Below are 18,819 nucleotides of genomic sequence, written 5' to 3' on the forward strand. Positions count from 1 at the left end.
TGCATTACAGAGAAGAAAATGCTAACTCTGGGATATTTTGAGGTTTTCAGTGCACATCAATCATGTTAACTCTGGCAACTTTCTGAAACTATGGCCACAGCACTTTCCAAACACATTGTATGAGCCATTGTAACACTTCTGAAACAAATACTTAGAGAATAGCTTGTCTTATATGTACCATCAAGGTTTGAATATTTGAATAAATCTGTACTTGAAGTATTCCAGCAATGTATAACTGAAACATGGTTTAGCTTTGCAATCTATATTTAAAGTTGGAGACAAGTCTGACAGTTTGCTTCTGTCCTCCTATCAAGCCACTCCCGCTCAGTCTTCCTCTGCTAAGTTGAGTCCTGGCATAAACACCAAGGAGGAAAAATGAGGAAATTCAAAGGTTAACTGTCTTCACATTATATCAGGAAACCACACATGAGTAGGAAACACACCAGAGAGGAATTTAGAGCATCTGGGATAGCTCTGAGAAGAGGAACTGGCAAGTTCTGAGTATTCCTACGTACATAAGCAGCTCAAGGTATGCCCAATATTCTGACACTGAGACATTACATTGCCATCCACAAAGCTCACAATTCAGAAATATATATATATATATATATATATATATATATATATATATATATATATATATATATAAACTAACATTTTAAGGAAGTTTATAATTTGTCTTGATTGATCTACATTATTAGCTACCCATGTGCCCCATGGGTTAGAAAGGCTTAGGAGAGAAAATAGAAAATGCTCAAAGAAGTTTAAAGAATGAACCATAAGGAACAATGAAATAGATCTCTTGTTAATTCACGAGTTTATACTTGGGGAGAAGAAGGGATCTCACTGGAAAGGGAAGGATGGGAGAGGCAATGGTGAGGTCTGTCGGAATAAAGTCTGGTGGATCATGTATATGATGAAATTCAGAACAACATAGCTGAAACTGGGGAAGGAGTCATATGCACTCTGGAGGTGGGCAGGTGTCTGTGAAGACATACTTTCTCTGTTGTCTCTTTTGAAATTCTATGAGTAGGCCTCCTCTGTTACATGTCCCACAGTGAGAGTCCAGGTCCAGCTGAACCTCACACAATGGCTCTTCCATACTTGTCAAAGCCCACTGACTCTGCTCAGTCTTTGGATTCTCTTGTGCTTATCTTGCCTGTCTACAACATGGTTGCTCTGTTGAGTCTTCCATGGCATTAACCCAAGTTCATTCTCCCCGCTTCTTCTCTCTGAACTTTCTTATAAATTAATGCTTAAAATATATCTCTACACTATAAACACAAAACTGTTGATATTTACCACTATTGATGATGAGGATTTGGACATGTTCCATCTCACCTCTCTTCCTATGAATTCTTAAAGTGTTCCTCACATTCTAAACATTTATTACTCTTTGGTAATGGTAATGTCCTGAAAGTTAAAGCATAAATACAACATGTTTAAAATGTATCTCTTAGAGCACTCCCTTTATACCTGCATTTCATTGCCTTCCTTCCACATTGCCAATTCCTGGCACAAACTCCTGAGTTAGCATCAACTATTTTAAACCATACTGCCCTATGCAGCCATCACTTCTCTAAATGATTCTTCACATGAATTATGTTCTGTTTTCTGAACCTCTGCATCTACTGTTTGGAATCAGTCCTTGCCATACTCGGCTGCTGATTTTGAATATAGTGCTGCCATAGGTTCTGGTAATCAATATCCCTTCTCTGAATTTGGTCTTGTCCTTCCTTTCTTGGCTGTGTTCCAGAATCTTCTACTGAATAGGTTGCACTATAAGGCCTTGTGCAAATATGCTAAGTAGCCCCTGCACAGCTTCACAGCTCTTGACCCTAGAGGAAAACCTTCACCTGTCGAATGTTTATTCATGAACCATTCCCAGTCTCCTTAATCTTAGTCATCTTTGAATCACTGATAAATATCACTGTACATTGCATAATGGCTAGCAAGTGAATAGGCAAGGGCTTTCTAATGAATGCCTCCCACCTTGATTTAATCTCTCCCTGTGTGTTTGCTCATTTTACTGTGATTTATCCTCCTTGATACTAGCACTGCCTGATGTCTTTCACTGGGATCTGTGCTGACGACTGTCTCCTTAGTGGGTCATTAGGCCCTGGAAAGGACATAAAGCCAGAGAAGAGGACTATACAGGTTGTTCTTTCCAAGTCACAGGGTTGAAAAAGGAAGTCAGCATACAATGCCACGGACAGGCTAAACAAATCCCACAAAGTAGCCAGATCTATGTGATGGTTATTCATAGTTGTCAGCTTTACTGCATCTGGAATTAACCATGACTCAAGTTGCTGGGTATATATGTGGGTGTTTTTCTTGACTGAATCACTTAAAGTCAGAAGACTCATCCTACATTCAGAGTTTTGTTTTTGGTGAGAAGACTCATGTTAGTCTCTGCCACACCCTCTTCTGGTCACCTATGTAAAGAACACGAATGAAGGAAGACCTTCCTGTTTTTCTGCTTGCTTTGCCTCTACTGAGTAGGCTCAGGATTCTGGAATATGCTAACGACCATCTGAGACAACTAGTTTCATGGACTGAACAACTACTGGATTATTGGGCTTTCAATTAGGATACAACTTTTGCTGGAGTAGTCAGACCATGAACTGAAAACCACTCTAATAAACCCTATATATTCATGATATCAGTTTTGTTTCTCTAGAGAACCCTGACTAATATGCACATCATGTCCATGAAGTAATTTATCAATAAATGTTCTAAACTACAAGTAAACTTCAAGCATTGGCTTCCGGTATCACAAGTAGCTAGATTTTTCCAAACTTGGGTACAATCTGTCTAGTGCCAGGGCTATCTCTGACTGTGCCTTTTCCTTAATATCTCTGTTCATAGAAGTGCTATGTCTTGCAATGCCTCATCTTTTCTGTGGTTGTGCCCAAGCACTGGCTTCCTGACTCTGAAACGTTCCAGAACTCTTGGCTAGTATCCTACCCTCTGTTCTGTTGAATCTGCTAATATACCAACCCTGAAACCCCTGTGGAAAACCTCCAGAATTTTCTTCCATTCCCTCCCCCCTCAGCCCCATCTTTTCCCTGAATATTTTGGTCCTTATTTCCCCTTGGTTCAGCTTTCTGTTGTCATTTGACTTCACCACAGGAGTCATCTGTCTCTCTTCCATCAGTATACTGACAAGCCTTTTCAGGACTACAGCTGAAGTATCACTCAGAAATTCTACTGACGCATTGCTATTCTGTTTATTTTTCTCCAGGCAGCTATTGCTGCTCTACCCAAGCCAATCTTCTTATTGCTCACCATGACAAATAAACAAAAAGCCATGTCATTCAAGCAAGATGGCTTCATCCAAAAACCCTGTTGATTGAGACAGAGACTGTCATCAAAGCCCCCTTGCTCTTCCATACCAGAAAGATATGTTTAAGTTAATTTATTACAATTGTTTATTAGCAGTTAGTGGAATAAGTATGACCTATATTATGCATATGGAGGTCAGAAGACAACTTGGGGCAATTGGCTCTCTCCCTCTACCATATGGGTCCAGAGACTGATATCAAGTCATCAGACGACAGTTTCCATCTTTACCCACTGAGCCATCTTTCTGTTCTTTCATGTTTTATTTTATTTATTTTTTTTTTTTAATTTTTAAGGGTTGTATAATGTTTGGTTATGGAGTGTCTCCCAAAGGCTTATGAGTAGAAGGCATGGCTCTTGGTGTATTACTATTCATAGGTAGGCTTGTGTTTGATGGTTAGATTAGGAGGGCTGTGCCTTAAAAGGTGGGTTAATCCATCAGTGGAGTCATAATCTGATAACATTATTAGAGGAAAATGAAAAGTAGGAAGTACAGTTATGCTGGCTACTTTTATATGTTTGGCTCAGGCCAGGAATACCAGTGAAAAGGGAACCTCAACTGAGAAAACTCCTCCATAAGATAGGCCTGTGAGCAAGCTTGTAGAGCGCCTTTAAATTAGTGGTTATTGTGGGAGGGTCCAGCTCACTTGCATTGACAGCATTCTGGGCTGGTCATCCTAGGTGCTATAAGAAAGCAGGCTAAGCATGGCAGGAGGATCAAGTCAATATGCAGCTTTCTTCCAAGATCTCTGCTTTAGCTGCTGCTCCACCCCCACCCCCTGCTCCTGACTTCACTAAGTGATGGAGTGTACTCTGAGAGTTATAAGCTGAAATGAACCCTTTCTCCCCATAATGTTTATGGCCATGGTAAACATAACAATCAAAGGCCTTACTAAGACTGGGGTCTGTTTAGAAGAAGCAATCCAATGAGTTCACCTCCCTAGAATTTATATGTCAGCTCTCTGTGTTTCCTAGCTACCATGAGGCAAGCATATCTGCTTGTTTTCATTTCCAATAGGACTTTTTGCCTCACCACAGATCCACTGTGACCAACTGGCAAAACATTGGCAACTATGAGCCAAACTAATTTTTCCTTGTATGAGTTGATTTTCTCCACTAACATGAGGAGGTTTACAGATGAAAGAACAAAGGAATGCAATTAGAATATCATGAGATTCTGTCCCCTCCACTAGAGTATGCTATACCTGTTCAAGGTCTCACTAACTTCAGTATAGGAGGCTGTCTCGACCACACATTAACATACCATGTGGCTCACAACACATCCGACACATTTTTCAAGGCTCTCTTTGTGTCCCTTCCCTATACTGATATACTATTAAATAGACTCAAAGTTTTTGGAAGCCTCTATTTTAAAGGGCTAACAAGCTTTTCTATATGGAGTTAATGCTGCCATATCATGACCATTAAAATCTCAGCACCAACATAAAGAAGTGGCTGTTATGCTTCAAATGACTTCTATTGTAACTTAATTTGCAAATGACTGTGTGAAGGATTTTAATTTGCTTGCTATTAGAGGACTGAGCACCAATGATTTCCTGTTCTGGGAAGCAGTTTGAAGTACTTCCACTTCATGCTGTCATTTACCTGCAGTACCTCTTCCACAGCAGGAAACACATAGGTCCCATGGCATATACACATTCCAGACAAAGCAACATTTGATATCTCAAGTATTGGTGTTACGGGGTTCTCCTGGCTTGCTTGTTTGCTTGCTTTCTTCCTTTCTTTCTTTCTCTCTTTGTTTGTTTGTTTGTTTGTTTCTTTCTTTCTTTCTTTCTTTCTTTCTTCCTTCCTTCCTTCCTTCCTTCTTTTCTTTCTTTCTTCCTTCCTTTCTTTCTTTTTTCTTTTTTTCTTCCTTCCTTCCTTCCTTTCTTTATTCTTTCTTTATTCCTTTCTTTCTTTCTTTCTTTCTTTCTTTCTTTCTTCCTTCCTTTCTTCCTTCCTTTCTTTCTTCCTTTCTTTTTTCTCTCTCTCTTTGTTGTTGTCGTTGTTTTTTTTTTCTCTGATGAACACTACAACCAAAAGCAATGTAAGGGAAGAAAGGGTTTATTTCCTATTGCTCTTCCATGTCACAGTGCATCACTCAGGGAAGTCAGGACAGGAACTCAAACATGACCATGGCTGAACTTTGATTACTAGATTGCTCTCATGTCAGTTCCTTTTGTAGGACAGCATGGTCTATAGAGTGTTGGGCCCTGCCACTCCAATCAATAGTCAATCTGTCACAAACATGGCCATAGACCACTCTGTGCTGAGCAATCACCTAGTTTAGATTCCCTCTGATGTCTCTGGGTTGTGTCAAGTCAACACTTAAACCCAGTTATGATAGTGGTCTTTGCAAAAGTACAGATATATTTCAAAACTCCTTAAAGAAAAATCAACTCCTGACAATCAAGTAGGTTTAGAGGATGAGTTAGACATTATTCTTGGCATGACTTGCTAGCTTTTCCCTTGGAGAAGAATGGGTTAATGATGCATTCTTCATACATGGATCTTCAATGTCTGTCACATCTTTTTCAGAAGAGAACACTCATCATCCACTACACCTATGGGGTCAAAGATGACAGCTGCTCTGTGCATGAGAACATTTAAAAAAGAAATTATTCCTGAGTTAAAAAGCTGCAAGAGTGTTGAGTGGCCAGATAATGGTTATATGAAGGGATTCAGCCAACATAAGACACCAGCAATACACTCATGGTCCTCTTCCTACTGATTTCTCGGTCTTGCTAGATTAAGTCAAACATCCTTCATGCAGGTGTTGACTTCTGGGCTCCACATGTGACCTCCTTTTGCTTGGCCAATATAAATGTTAATAAAGTAATATGCAAATTGAACACACCCCAAGATCTTGTCCATATGATGCCAGCCAAGGTCTGCACACTGCATTAGAGGTAAATGCTATTCCCATTCTTCATCCCAGAATGCAGCACTCATCTGAAATAATCGCTTTGGTATTAATAATGGCCCTGTCATAGCCAACATGAGTTTTTTTAGCTGGCATCCAGAGAGATCCATGCCAGGGTAAACCTGCTTTGTAAATAATCATCAGCCATCCAAGGGGCACATAGCAAGCCAGCTCTTAGTCATTTTAAATGACCTGTTTGCATAGTTAACTTCCCTCCTGCTGGGGAAAAGTTACAAATTTTCCACAGTCATTTTGAATTTCTTTTTATTCCCTCATTTTATTTTGCATGGTATAAAACAGGTTTTTTAAATGAAGCTCCAAAGAAAACAGAAAAATAAAAGGAGTTCAATTATTGATCAGCATTGCTTATGGTAGAATAGGAAGGTGACTTGCACAGATTGCTTGTGAGGTATCTTTAATTGATTGAGTCATTATTTTCTCAAGCACAATCGAGAATTCTGAGAGAGCTCTGCTCTGCCTTTCATCTGAGGTGAGAAGCTCTGTTGGACTAGTTTCTTTCAGACTAGCTGTAAAGCATAGCAGAAAGGTTTTCTTTCAAAATATTTGTTTTTAGCTTTTCCTTTCAAAATGTGTTTAAACAAATGCCAAGGCACCCTTCAAGGAGTGAAATTACTACAAAGAGCAATGCATAAGCACAAAGAAGTATGGGTACTGACTTTCCATGTACTGAGGACAAGGCTTTGTGTATGGCAAGATACATGGTGATATTTGACACACAGATGCTGGGTCTTCTTAAGAAAATTCTCTTTTCTGTTTCCAAACTAATGCCAAGTGCATTGCTCCAAACATGTCAGCCAATACCAGCTAAAGGAAAGAAAAGATTCAAATCAGCTTGGTTGTGCTTAGAGCCTGGCAAAATGGCTGCTCTGGGGACAGGCACTCATGTAGAAGATGTTTCTAATGTGTTTCCTGTAGAATTTGGTACACATGAGCTTCTAAAGTACTATAGCCTGAGAACTTGATTAGGATGCCATGGTTCTCACTTATTCAAACTTCAGTTTAGTTGAATGAGGAAAAAAAACTAGGTACCTCTCAGCTCTCTTTGGCATGTTAAAAAGTCTTATTTCTCCAGTGTTTTCTTTTTGTGTTGCCCTGGGTACTGCCTTTTCTTTCTTTCTTTTTTTTTTTTTTCTGGATGCATTAATTTTAATTTCCGATGTGCCCCTTCCATGTCATGTCCAGGTGTTGTGCTTCATTTTCTTTTTATTCGGTAAAGTATTTCTTTAGTAGTAACTCTGGCAGTTATCTCATTTCTCTTTGTTGAGATGCCCCCTAACACTCATCACCCTTTCCTTCCACCCCTCACAGACATCTGCCTTTCTTTTCCTCCTTGTACCCCTTCATTCTCTGCTTATTGACCTAGAGAACCATTCAAGTTGATGTGAAGTCTCTACCTCATTTCTCTCCACATTCCTAATACTTTTTATTTTAGAAACTTAAATTTTTCTTTTATTACATTTAAATATTATTCTTTACATTCTATGATTGATTAACCTTTCATAGACTTTAAAAATCTTTTCTATTTACTATGCTTCTTTGAAATTAGTTTCTGTCCATCGCTGGCACACCTGTATCTATGTATTTCTGACATACATGAAGCAGCTTTTCTGATTGATTAGGGTTTCTGAGGCCGCTGTGTTCATAGAGAAATGTTGAGCTTTGAGAGTTTCCCTGTGTGATTCTTAGACACTACTCTCCTGTGTTTACTTCCATCTTCATTTTGTTTCATAAAGTATATTGTTCATATAGCTTTGAGTCATGTAGGGGACTCAGATACAAACGAGACTGGTCTCTACTGTCCATTTTACGGAGGGCTGCGGCCCACTCAGTGGTTTGTTCCCCTACCTGCTTCCAACTCCCCAGATCTTACTGCTTTCTTTATTTCCAGTACTGCCTCCTAGTGTAAGATTAGTAAGTCTTTAAGTACTCATGCTAGCACATAAGCACAACTGACAATTCTTGGCTTGGTTGACTGCACTTATTTAGAAATCCCGGTGAGCTTCAAGTTTTCCTGTAGATTTCCATTCATGAAGTTTTCTTTCTCTTCATATTAGTAGAAAATATTAGTAAAAATATTATTGCTATTTATCTTTAACTTTCCTTATAATTTGTACGTATTATAATATCCTCATATTTATACTTGAAACATTACAGGGTCTACTATATTTGAATAAAGTACTATTTATTTTTATGGCTTTTAAACAACAAATTTACATTATTTCATTATTTTAATAATACTCATTGGTTACTTCCACCTGTAGAGACCCTAGGAAGCTTCATGCTTGTCTTATACCAGTTGGACTCTGCTTGGATCTGAAGGCAACATGTATGGCCTCTCACTGCCCACTGGAGCTTCTGTGGTAGTCAGCTTCATGTTAGATCAAAGAGAAATTAAAAATCCCCATGATGAGTATTAGGATGTGCTGAATTTATAGTAGTTAATCCCTTAGAAATTGAGTAAAATAGAGCTCTCTTGCCATAAATACCTTACGAAAAGTAAAGCTGTATAGAAGCCGAGGTTTTTCTATGTAGAATCTTTATTTCCTCTTGGGTTTACATTTTATAATCAGAGATGTGGTGCTCTGGAAAAGACTCCAGTGGGTTGAACATAGATCTGAACCTACTTCCCACTGCCTCCAGCCCCTGAAGATCTGAGAGGCCCTGTTTCGGCATGCTAGTCACCTGAGCACCTCCTTGGATGTTTGTCATATGATGTTGTTTCCACTACTAATTCTCTGTTAGGCACGGAATAAACCCAGGTCTCTTCAAAAAAAAAAAAAATCCCCATGATGGGCTGGAAAAATGGTTCAGTCATAAATAATACCTGCAGAGGTTCTGAGTTTGATTGCTAAGATCTATGTTGCAGCTCATAACTATCAAACTTGAGTGGACCCAACATGCATGTAGGCATGAGCCTGTGTGGTACCCACTCACAAACATGAACACACTCACAGAAGTCATCTAGTGCTTCTGACAGAAAAGCTCTATACCCAGCTTCTTGGTCTTTTCGGTAATTATGTAAACTCTCTCAGGGGATATAGAAGGTATGCTCTCCATGGCTGATCATACAAGGTTGTGATTCTATTGTCCTGGTAATACACAAACCAGTCAATACAAGAATGGTATTTTCTTACGTTGAATCATAAACTACCCAAGGGAGTCTTCTTTTCTCTGATACACCTAATATCATCTAAGTTAAGGATATTTTGCATGTTGATCTAGAGCACAGAAACCCTCTCTCAGGTAAGTGTGTCAGGCTTGTGTCCCATGAGGTTAAAACACTATCCTCTTTTGCAATTAATTTAATCTTTCTAGAGGCTGATTTGTCTGTTACTTTGTCAAGAGAAGGATTCGTGAATGCCTGGGGAATACAAACTTGGAAATCAAGTGTGACTAAGGAAAGAATAGAGTCAAGACTTTTAACAATTATCCACAATGCTCAGTGATTATTATTACGTTTAAAGATGACACTGTGATGATCTGATTGTTTCTATTTAAAAGTTGTAATCACAAACAGCAAGCCTTGTATATCACTCATTAGATATGGAAAAGAAAATGCCTGATGTCAATCAGTAAATTTCCGCTATAAAAAGCCCTCTGAAGACACCATGTGCAGTAGAATGCTATCCCCCTAAACACCCATTACAGCACAGAGTCAGGTAATTTTTAAAAATTTTGTCCATTTGTTCATCTAACTTTATCACCTCCATGTCTTTGAACATGAGTGACATTCTTGCTACCACCCTGTCATGATTTGTGTATGTACCTCACATAGCTACATTTAATTTTAAGCTTAGGCTATTTAAATAAAATAAGTGTAAACTGATCTCCTGTGCTGGAGAGTGAGTCGAATTTGAAAGCAGTACTGGTGCATTCAGGATATTGCTACTTAAAGACAGTAATAATCACAGTGCAGAGGATAACACATGAAATATATATATATATATATATGGAAATATGTATTTAATTATAAATATAGACATAAATGAATACATTGTTTAGTGTCATTTGTGGTACACATTTCTATGTACATATACATATAGATATTTATACTTTTTATTTTCTGCTTTCTCCAGAACTGAGAGGTAACTTGTGGCAAAGAATTTTTCCTTTAACATCAGACAAAAATATCAATTACATAAAAACTCTGAAGTGCTTTTAATGTCTGACTCACCACCAGCTACAGCTGGATATCTTCTTATCTAACATTGTAAAAAGTTTTCAGTCATTTGATTATATCATATCTTATGTTATGAAGGTGAATTGACTGCTGAGTTAAGGTCATATTTTTAACAATCATAATTTCTACTGATGTTTACATTCAAAAAAGTAAATTTGGTTTGTAAAGTGTTTCTTATAAAAAATACTTTATATTTTAGTAAATGATTTCTCTGTATATCATTTCATTTCAAATATATATACATACATGTACATATGTAATATGGATACATATATATATTCATACATTGAAAGCTTTATTTTTTACAAAGTAGTTATGGGTTTCAATTTAATTGTCCCTGTCTGCAGTTATTCACAACTCTTGAGGGAAATACAGTAGTGGTTGACAATTGTGGCAACCAAAAATCTTATACTGCATTCACTTCTAAAAATAACATTTTCACAATTACAATTATATTATAAAAGAAAATCATTACTAATGAGTCTATTAAAAAGACATGGAAATTCTTTCAGTTGAACCATATATATGTATACACACACACACACACACACACACACATACACACACATATATATATTCCTTCTTGAAATCATATTAGTAGTTTCAAGACTAAAACTGCTTAATTCATTCTGAAGTTTTGTTTCATCTGCAAATGATTAGAAGTAATACACTAAGGCAGATAACATTGGGAATTCAGTAAGACTAACAAAGTCTCTAAAGTGTTTAAGACATGAAACTGGAAGTTACTGTGTTTAGATCATATGGTTGGATTACAGAGTTCATTGGTATTTTACAAAAACCAGAGAGTCCTATAAAATGTAATCTTTTATCTTCTCCACCTTGGGCTTAACTCATATATTCTTTCTATGCTTTCCCTGCCCTGTCTTCCTAGCTACCCATGGCTGCAGGCTCCTCCCCTTCCCCCTAGCTACCCATGGCTGCAGGCTCCTCCCCTTCCCCCTAGCTGTCCATGGCTGCAGGCTCCTCCCCTAGCCATCCCATCTGGAAGAGATACTACTACAGATATCCTAAGATCATTCAAACAATCTCTGATTAAGGCTCAGCATCTCAGAAGAGTGGCTTTGTATGCTTTTCCTCTGCCAGATCCAGACATTTGATGTTATACTTCCCTTTACTATATGTGATAGCTACAAATGTAACCCTTTCATATCTATTTAATCTCATTCTTGTTTTCCTGAAAGGCAGGCATATTGTTTGCCTGTTGTTAATTTGTATTTTCCTGAGAACCTGGTGTATAACTATTGGAAGATTTCAAAGTCATCTTTGAAGATTAGTTACTCTGAGGTTATACCTTCTACAAAGGATGATAAATTTAACCTGAAAGTTTGAAAGCTACAAATTCCTAGGGATGCTGGTGGGATTTTATGGAAAAAATGTTTAAGAGTTTGGGAATAAGATTATTTCAACTGAGGTTTCCCTTCCTTAAACTGAAACAACTCCTTTGACAGTGTTTGAGGACTACATGTAATACCCTCAAATTCATGAGTTCAAACCCTGACCCAATGTGCTAATCTATGTTGCATTAAAATAATAAAATATCTGAGTTACTACTTTATAAAGAGAGTTTGTGTAGCTTAAAGTTCTGGAGGCCTAAGGACAAGGGTAATGAATTATGTCCTTCTTGGTCCCCAGATGGGCCAGGACCTCAGATGGTAAGGATGGTATATACACAGTTGCATGTCTCTCTTGATAATAAAAGTAGTAACTTTATACCAATCTAAAGAATGCACAAGGCCTCAGCTCCAAATACCAAAGTCTGGCCAAGTTTCTAGACAGTTGAGGCCCACACTCTAGTCTGACCCAGACTTAACATTCTGTCTTCATAGCTGCCCAAAGATCCATGGTCTTCTAACAATACATAATTCAATCTCTCCATCCTGGATAATCTTAGGTTTACATATAACTTATAGCAACATTAAGTCAAAAGTCTAAAATCTGAAGTTTTGTTTGAGGGTCAAGAAAGATTCTCATGCTTGTGAACCTGTAAATTGAAAATAAGATTTCCATTTCCAAAGAAAGGATGGGAAGTAAGAACAAATATCTCCTTCCCAAATGCATAGATCCACATGGAGAAACAGACAAAGCAAGACCTGAATTCTGTAGAGCAGTCACTCACTATATCATAAGGTCTACTGGTACCTACACATACTTCAACAAGGAGGAGATTCTCAAAAGCTTGGGCTCTCTGACCTTGAAAACTTATGGACTGTCATCCACAAGGCCATTCTTTCTGGCTGATGGCTTCTTCTAGGATTGTGTGGTAGCCATGGCATGCTGCATCTGACTACATATCTCTGAGTCCTCCCATGAACCTTAACGTCCCTGGCTCTATGAAATCATGAGAATTCATTGCTGGAGCCCTCATCCTGACTCCCAGCTTACCTTGCGAGCCTTCCTTTAGCATTATGATGAAAAATGTCATCACTCATGCATTGTTCATGCCTGTAAGCTCAATAAGACACGGACCACAAACTCTACAGCCAAGGTGTAAAGGAATTTTAATCCAGCACCATAGTTGTCTGGCAAGGGAGCTTCTAGGTGCATGTGATCTGACTGAAATGCAAGCATACTCTGGATTTCAGTATAATCTGGCTGGAATACCAACATGCCCTTAGTACACTCATTTACTCCCTAACAATGAAGGTAAAGTTAGTTTTTGGAAGAAAGCAGCCATTTGAAAGTGATGTCTAATTGAAGGACAGACAAAGTGACCAATCAGAGAAAGATTTGATCTAATAAGTCAGGGATAGTATATGTCCAGCTTTGACAAAAAAATATAGCATAGGAAGAAGAGGCTATTTAAAAACAGCACAGGGAAAGAAAGAGGTGGTGTATGGCAGTTTTAATGGGATGGTTTTACAAAGACAGGTGGCCAAGAAAATAAACATGACACAGATGAACACAGAATGATCCAGAAAATGGTAAGTAGCCAGAAGATTAGAATATATTGCCAAAGTTAGTATGACTTCAGGCATAACAATTTAGTGAGAAGCCAAGAGAAGCCTGATTGAATCAGTCAGTTTTGAAGATTAGATTGTTTCCAAGCCTAGACACAGGGATAGTTACAGCGAAGAAAGAAAAATTCTAGGCTCAGGCCAGTCCATATATTTGCACAGCTTGTATATGGCTCTCATTTTGTCTTTCTGTATAATGAAATAAAAGTGAAATTTACACAGTGTGAACCACATCTGGACTTTTTTGAAACACAGCTACAACCATGAGGTCCAGAGAAATCTGACAACAGGAAAACCAGTACAAAGGACTCACAGCAGACAGTTTATAAATGATGCTCTGGGATACATTACTGAAATTATTCTATCCTGGAAGGGCTGTACTCCTCTGGTAAGAGGGGAGGACTAATAAATTTCAGATAGCCTTATAATTCTGTTGCCACACTTCTGAGTTTTAGTGAACTTCATATGATCAGTAGCTTGATCATTTTTATATGTCCAATATTTCATTCCTAAAGCAAAATAATAATCCCAATATTCAGGTTTCCTATTAGTAGGCAAAATACTTTATGTGTAAATCTCTTCTCACATTATTAAATCTTCAGTGAGTGAGAGCTAGTATCACTGGTGGGTGCTTCTGAGTACAGACATGAAGGTTCTACACATTATACAAAGAAATGTCTAGATGGCAAGATGGCTCAGCAGGTAAGAGCATTGGCTGCTCTTCTAAAGGTCCTGAGTTCAAATCGTAGCAACCACATGGTGGCTCACAACCATCTGTAATGAGATGTAATGCCCTCTTCTGGTGGGTGTCTAAAGACAGCTACAGTGTATTCATATGAAAAAATTAAAAATGAAAAAGATATGTCAACTCACTTAGAAATCATTTAACTGTTCTTCTTTCTACTCTATTCTCTGTGAATCCAATCATAACATGGCAATTTATTAGCATAATAGAAAAGGGCCTGAAACTATGCACATGGGCTCTTTGTGAATTCTACCATTTCATTGACTTGTCACAGCGAACAACACATTTACCATTTTAATCCATAGTTCTGTGTTTGTATCTGCAGTGTAGCAAGGTGGGAACTAATTAAGTATGAAATTACCTTATATATCTAAAGCAGTGCCCGCTCACCTTTAGGCATTTTGGGAATCCACCTAATGAGTTGTGAGTTTTGCTCCACAGGACAATCGCAGAGCTCATTAATGCTCATTAAAACATAAGTAGTATTCAATGGATTCAGCAAAAACTCACTGTATTTTAATGAGCAGCTGAGTTATCCAATGGTCCAAACCCTGTCATGGAGAAAATCTAACTACACAATGAAAGTGGATGTCTGTGCAGACACTAAGCACTGTGTGTTATTGCCAGTGGATACATCAGCAACAAAGGGAAAAAATTCCTCCAGAAGTATATATCTTCACAACAAAATCAAATCTGAGTGGATGGTTGAGAAAGAATATGAAGCAACAAAGAAGTTATTGGTAATGACCAATGTGAGCCAGACTTGATTAAGGAATACTAACAAGGTGAGGGAGCAAACTTGTGAGGGTGTTTCCAAAGCCAGTGTTATGTGACTGTGAGGGACAAGGTTGAAGGATAGATAGAACCACAGTGTGAATGGGGTATACATCTAACAGCTTGCATACTTAGAGGGAAGAACCCCACCAGTCCCCTGGAGTCTCAGAGAACAAGAGCAGAGGACAAGTCAATGTGTTGGAACTAGTTAGGTCTCTTGGTAGCAATAACAAATACCAGCAAAAAGCAATGTAAGAGAAGTATGTGCTTGTTGTTGTTGTTGTTGCTGAGCTTCTCTTATGCCCAGATCTCTGGTCTCCTTGGCCTATGTATCATGGGACTCAGAGGACTTCCAGGATTTCCCTCTTTTAGCCATAGGCTCAAAATGTAATATTTGTTTCTCTGATTCTAAGAGTTTTGTATTTGAACTAACCAGTCTACAGAGACAAGAGGGATCACAAGTCAAATAAATTGTTGTGTTAACCCATATTACCATCCAATGCAAGTCCACAAAATTCTTCATTGTGTACATGAATATACAGATTAAATATACAATGTTACTTAATAGAAATGTTGATGGATTCTGAGATAACCAATGTTGGTACTGAATGAAAGCCACAGAATACATTATATAAGTTATGAGCTTAGAATGTAAAACTACATATAGAATAATGTGAGAAAGCATAGTAGGTTCAACTCTACCTGCATCAGGTTGCTGACACCTGTGTCAGTGTGTTCTATAACAATGCCGTGGTACATAAAAAGGAAGAACCCTTCAATCCTACTGTATCTCTTTTGGCTAGAAGGCAATATTAGATCTTTAGTCTAATATAGCCATTATCCACATAAAGTTTTATATTTTAAATAGCAAGATTTTATTTCTCTTAGATAAACTTATATTAATACTGAAGTTGGGAAATATTCTGTAAAGAATATAAATTAAGTTGGGTGGTTCTCATGAGCCCTAATTTAAGGTTTTCCCCTAAGAGCCTCTTCCCATTTCAAAGCACAAAAGGCTACATCAATCTTTTGTTTTGAAAGGACAGGTCTTGGTTGATGTTTCTATTGAGGTTCAAAATGTGATCCTATTTGGGTAACATACAGACACTATTTTTTAAAGTGTTAAGTATTCCTCATAAGGATGGCTTGTAATTAGTGAAATCAATCATTTTGAAGCAATTGGACTTGGACTCTGGCATAATCTCTCTCTCTTTCACACACACACACACACACACACACACACACACACACAGATACACATGCATAGCAAAACCTCTTCTATTTCTTAAGAGACTTCCTCTGAATAGTCATTCATTTACAGAACTCCAGGATTCTTTGCACCTTACTGGAAGGAAGCATACTTATAAAATTTTGCAAACTATCTCTATCCACATGTACCAGATCTGTCTATTTCTTCAGAGTCTGTCCAACAGTGCACAGAACCCACCTGTGTTCCTCCAAACTAACACCATTTCTGGAAGGACCATTCCATCTATTCTGGTGCTCTGAAGCCTGTTATAGGTACATTATTATCAAAGTCACTTGCTTAGTTAATTATGAAGCCATATCTGCAGTAGTGACACTATTACTTTAACTTCCATGCAGTGGCATGTACAACATAGAAGAGTCCTTAGGGAAGTGTGGTCATTGTTAGGTTATTTTGATTTGTCAAACAGGTCTTCATCAATAGAATGGTAGTGATTTTATCACACAAGATCTTTGATAGGCTTAACAATTAGCAGGAGAGGGAGATCAAATCTAGATGCAGAATAAATATCTATGGCATGGGTAATAAATTACTGCTCCCCACTACGAATAGTAAGCCTCCAAATGCAACCAGTTTTCACAAACTTTCCCCCAGTGATATACTTCAAATATGACTGATCTGCAGGCATTGTTGACAAAGGTGAAGACAAAAGAGTGAAGCACAGTTCACATGTTCAGGAAAGTCCATGGAGCCTGTGCACCACCATGCACATACTCTTGCTGTATGAGCATCCAGAAGATATTTGCACTGAAAGAGGTCCCTGTCCTTACTGAGATTATGTATCTGAATATAATGATCATCCCTCTGTGAAGTTAAAGCATTTACGGTGGCATTTTTATGTAAGAATTAGCCACACTGAAGTCTGGGTCATTTTGAGTGAATTTGTAAAATTCAGCATATATCTACCACTTGCTTAGGGAACAAAACTGTGCTTACTTTTATTTATGAGAACACCATATGATATAAGCCCTAGAGGAGAAATGGACACTCAGAGTGCCTTTCTTTGCCAAAATATGTTGGTACTGCATTTATTATACAAAGGCATTCATTATATGGCAAACCAGATGACAAGAAATTGTCATGAATTTGTAATGAATTTGCTTTTTGTGGAAACATTTTCTGTCTTTCTTGAGTTTTTTGTCTGTTTTCCTTCTTGATATCTCTCTGTCTCTCTGTGTATCTCTCTATGTGCCTCTGTCTCTGTGTCTGTGTCTGTCTCTCTATCTCTGTCTCTCTCTGTGTGTGTGTGTATGTGTGTGTGTGTATGTGTGTGTGTGTGTATGTGTGTGTGTGTGTGTGTGTGTGTGTGTGTGTGTGTGTGTGTGTGTGTGTGTGTGTGTGTGTGTGTGTGTGTGTGTGTGTGTGTGTGTGTATGTGTATCCTGTATATGTGAGTTACATTACCAGCAGAGGACAGAAGAGGGTGTCAGATATCCTAGGCCTAGAAAAGCCAGGAACTGTGACCTACCCAAAATGGGTATTGGAAATGAAATTTTGTTTGTTGACAAGAAATCTGGATGCTCATTGATGCTGACCTATCTCTTCTACACCAATGTTTTTATTATAAACTTTGAAAATTCAATGAGAAGCCATTAGTCTCTTTTTTACAGTTGTTTTCAGGGTCAGATGATTCCTGGATTATGATGGTCAGTGTAGGATACTAGAAAGAGTAATAATGTCTAATAATAGGGATGAAGACAAGGTGATATCATTTATCATTAAAACATAATTTCTTCCTTTCTGCCACACAGTTATCTATTTTTCTCCCTCCCCTTCTTTCTGTTTTCAGTATTTTTGCTAAGCTTTCCCTTAAGTCACTGCAAATCTGAGGGTGTCCTTGAACTCCAGTTCAAGGAATACTCCAGTTAACTCCTACAGCTGGAGTTGCAGTCATGCACTACCCCAATTATGTGTCTCATGCTTTATTAGCAATTTAGTTAGTTAACGTCAAGCTTGAAACTGTACAAATTAACATAGATCCTTATCCTTAATAGGCAGATTGATAATTTTTTACAGGAAAGGTGGCCTATCCATAGTAGCTGGTCTGTTTTAATAGAATCATTATTCTTTGTTTTAGTATATACATATAATCCCTAACGATTAATAGTTTCTCTCAAGATTTTCTGAGTAGGATAGTCAATGATATCATGTTGCTCTTATTAAAAGTGTCTGTTACACCAGAGAAAGAATCTCAGGTACAATCATGGACACAAGTGTCCACCACCCTTTTTAGTGTTTCTGGTGCTAGGAATGGAGTTAAAGGCACAGCATTGATGGACACCCCCATAACCATGGAATTATACCCTGATCTCACTGAGTTCCTGCTACTTAGGTTTGATATTCCTGGGCTGCTAAGGTGGCTAAGTATGGAGAACTAACATCTTGAGATTGATTCCTGAGACTTACTTGGTGGAGGGAGTGAATAGGCTTCTGCAAGTTGTTCACATGTCCACTTACATACTCTCCAAAACATGGGCACACATACACACAATAAATGAATGTTAAAAATCCTCCTAGTATTGTGCTCTGTGATCCCTAATTAACCTCCATGGCTTCAGCATTATTGTTTGTTAAATGAAATGATATTAGTGTC

This window comes from Mastomys coucha, unplaced genomic scaffold (genome assembly GCF_008632895.1).
Source record: "Mastomys coucha isolate ucsf_1 unplaced genomic scaffold, UCSF_Mcou_1 pScaffold16, whole genome shotgun sequence".
Classification (NCBI taxonomy): domain Eukaryota; kingdom Metazoa; phylum Chordata; class Mammalia; order Rodentia; family Muridae; genus Mastomys; species Mastomys coucha.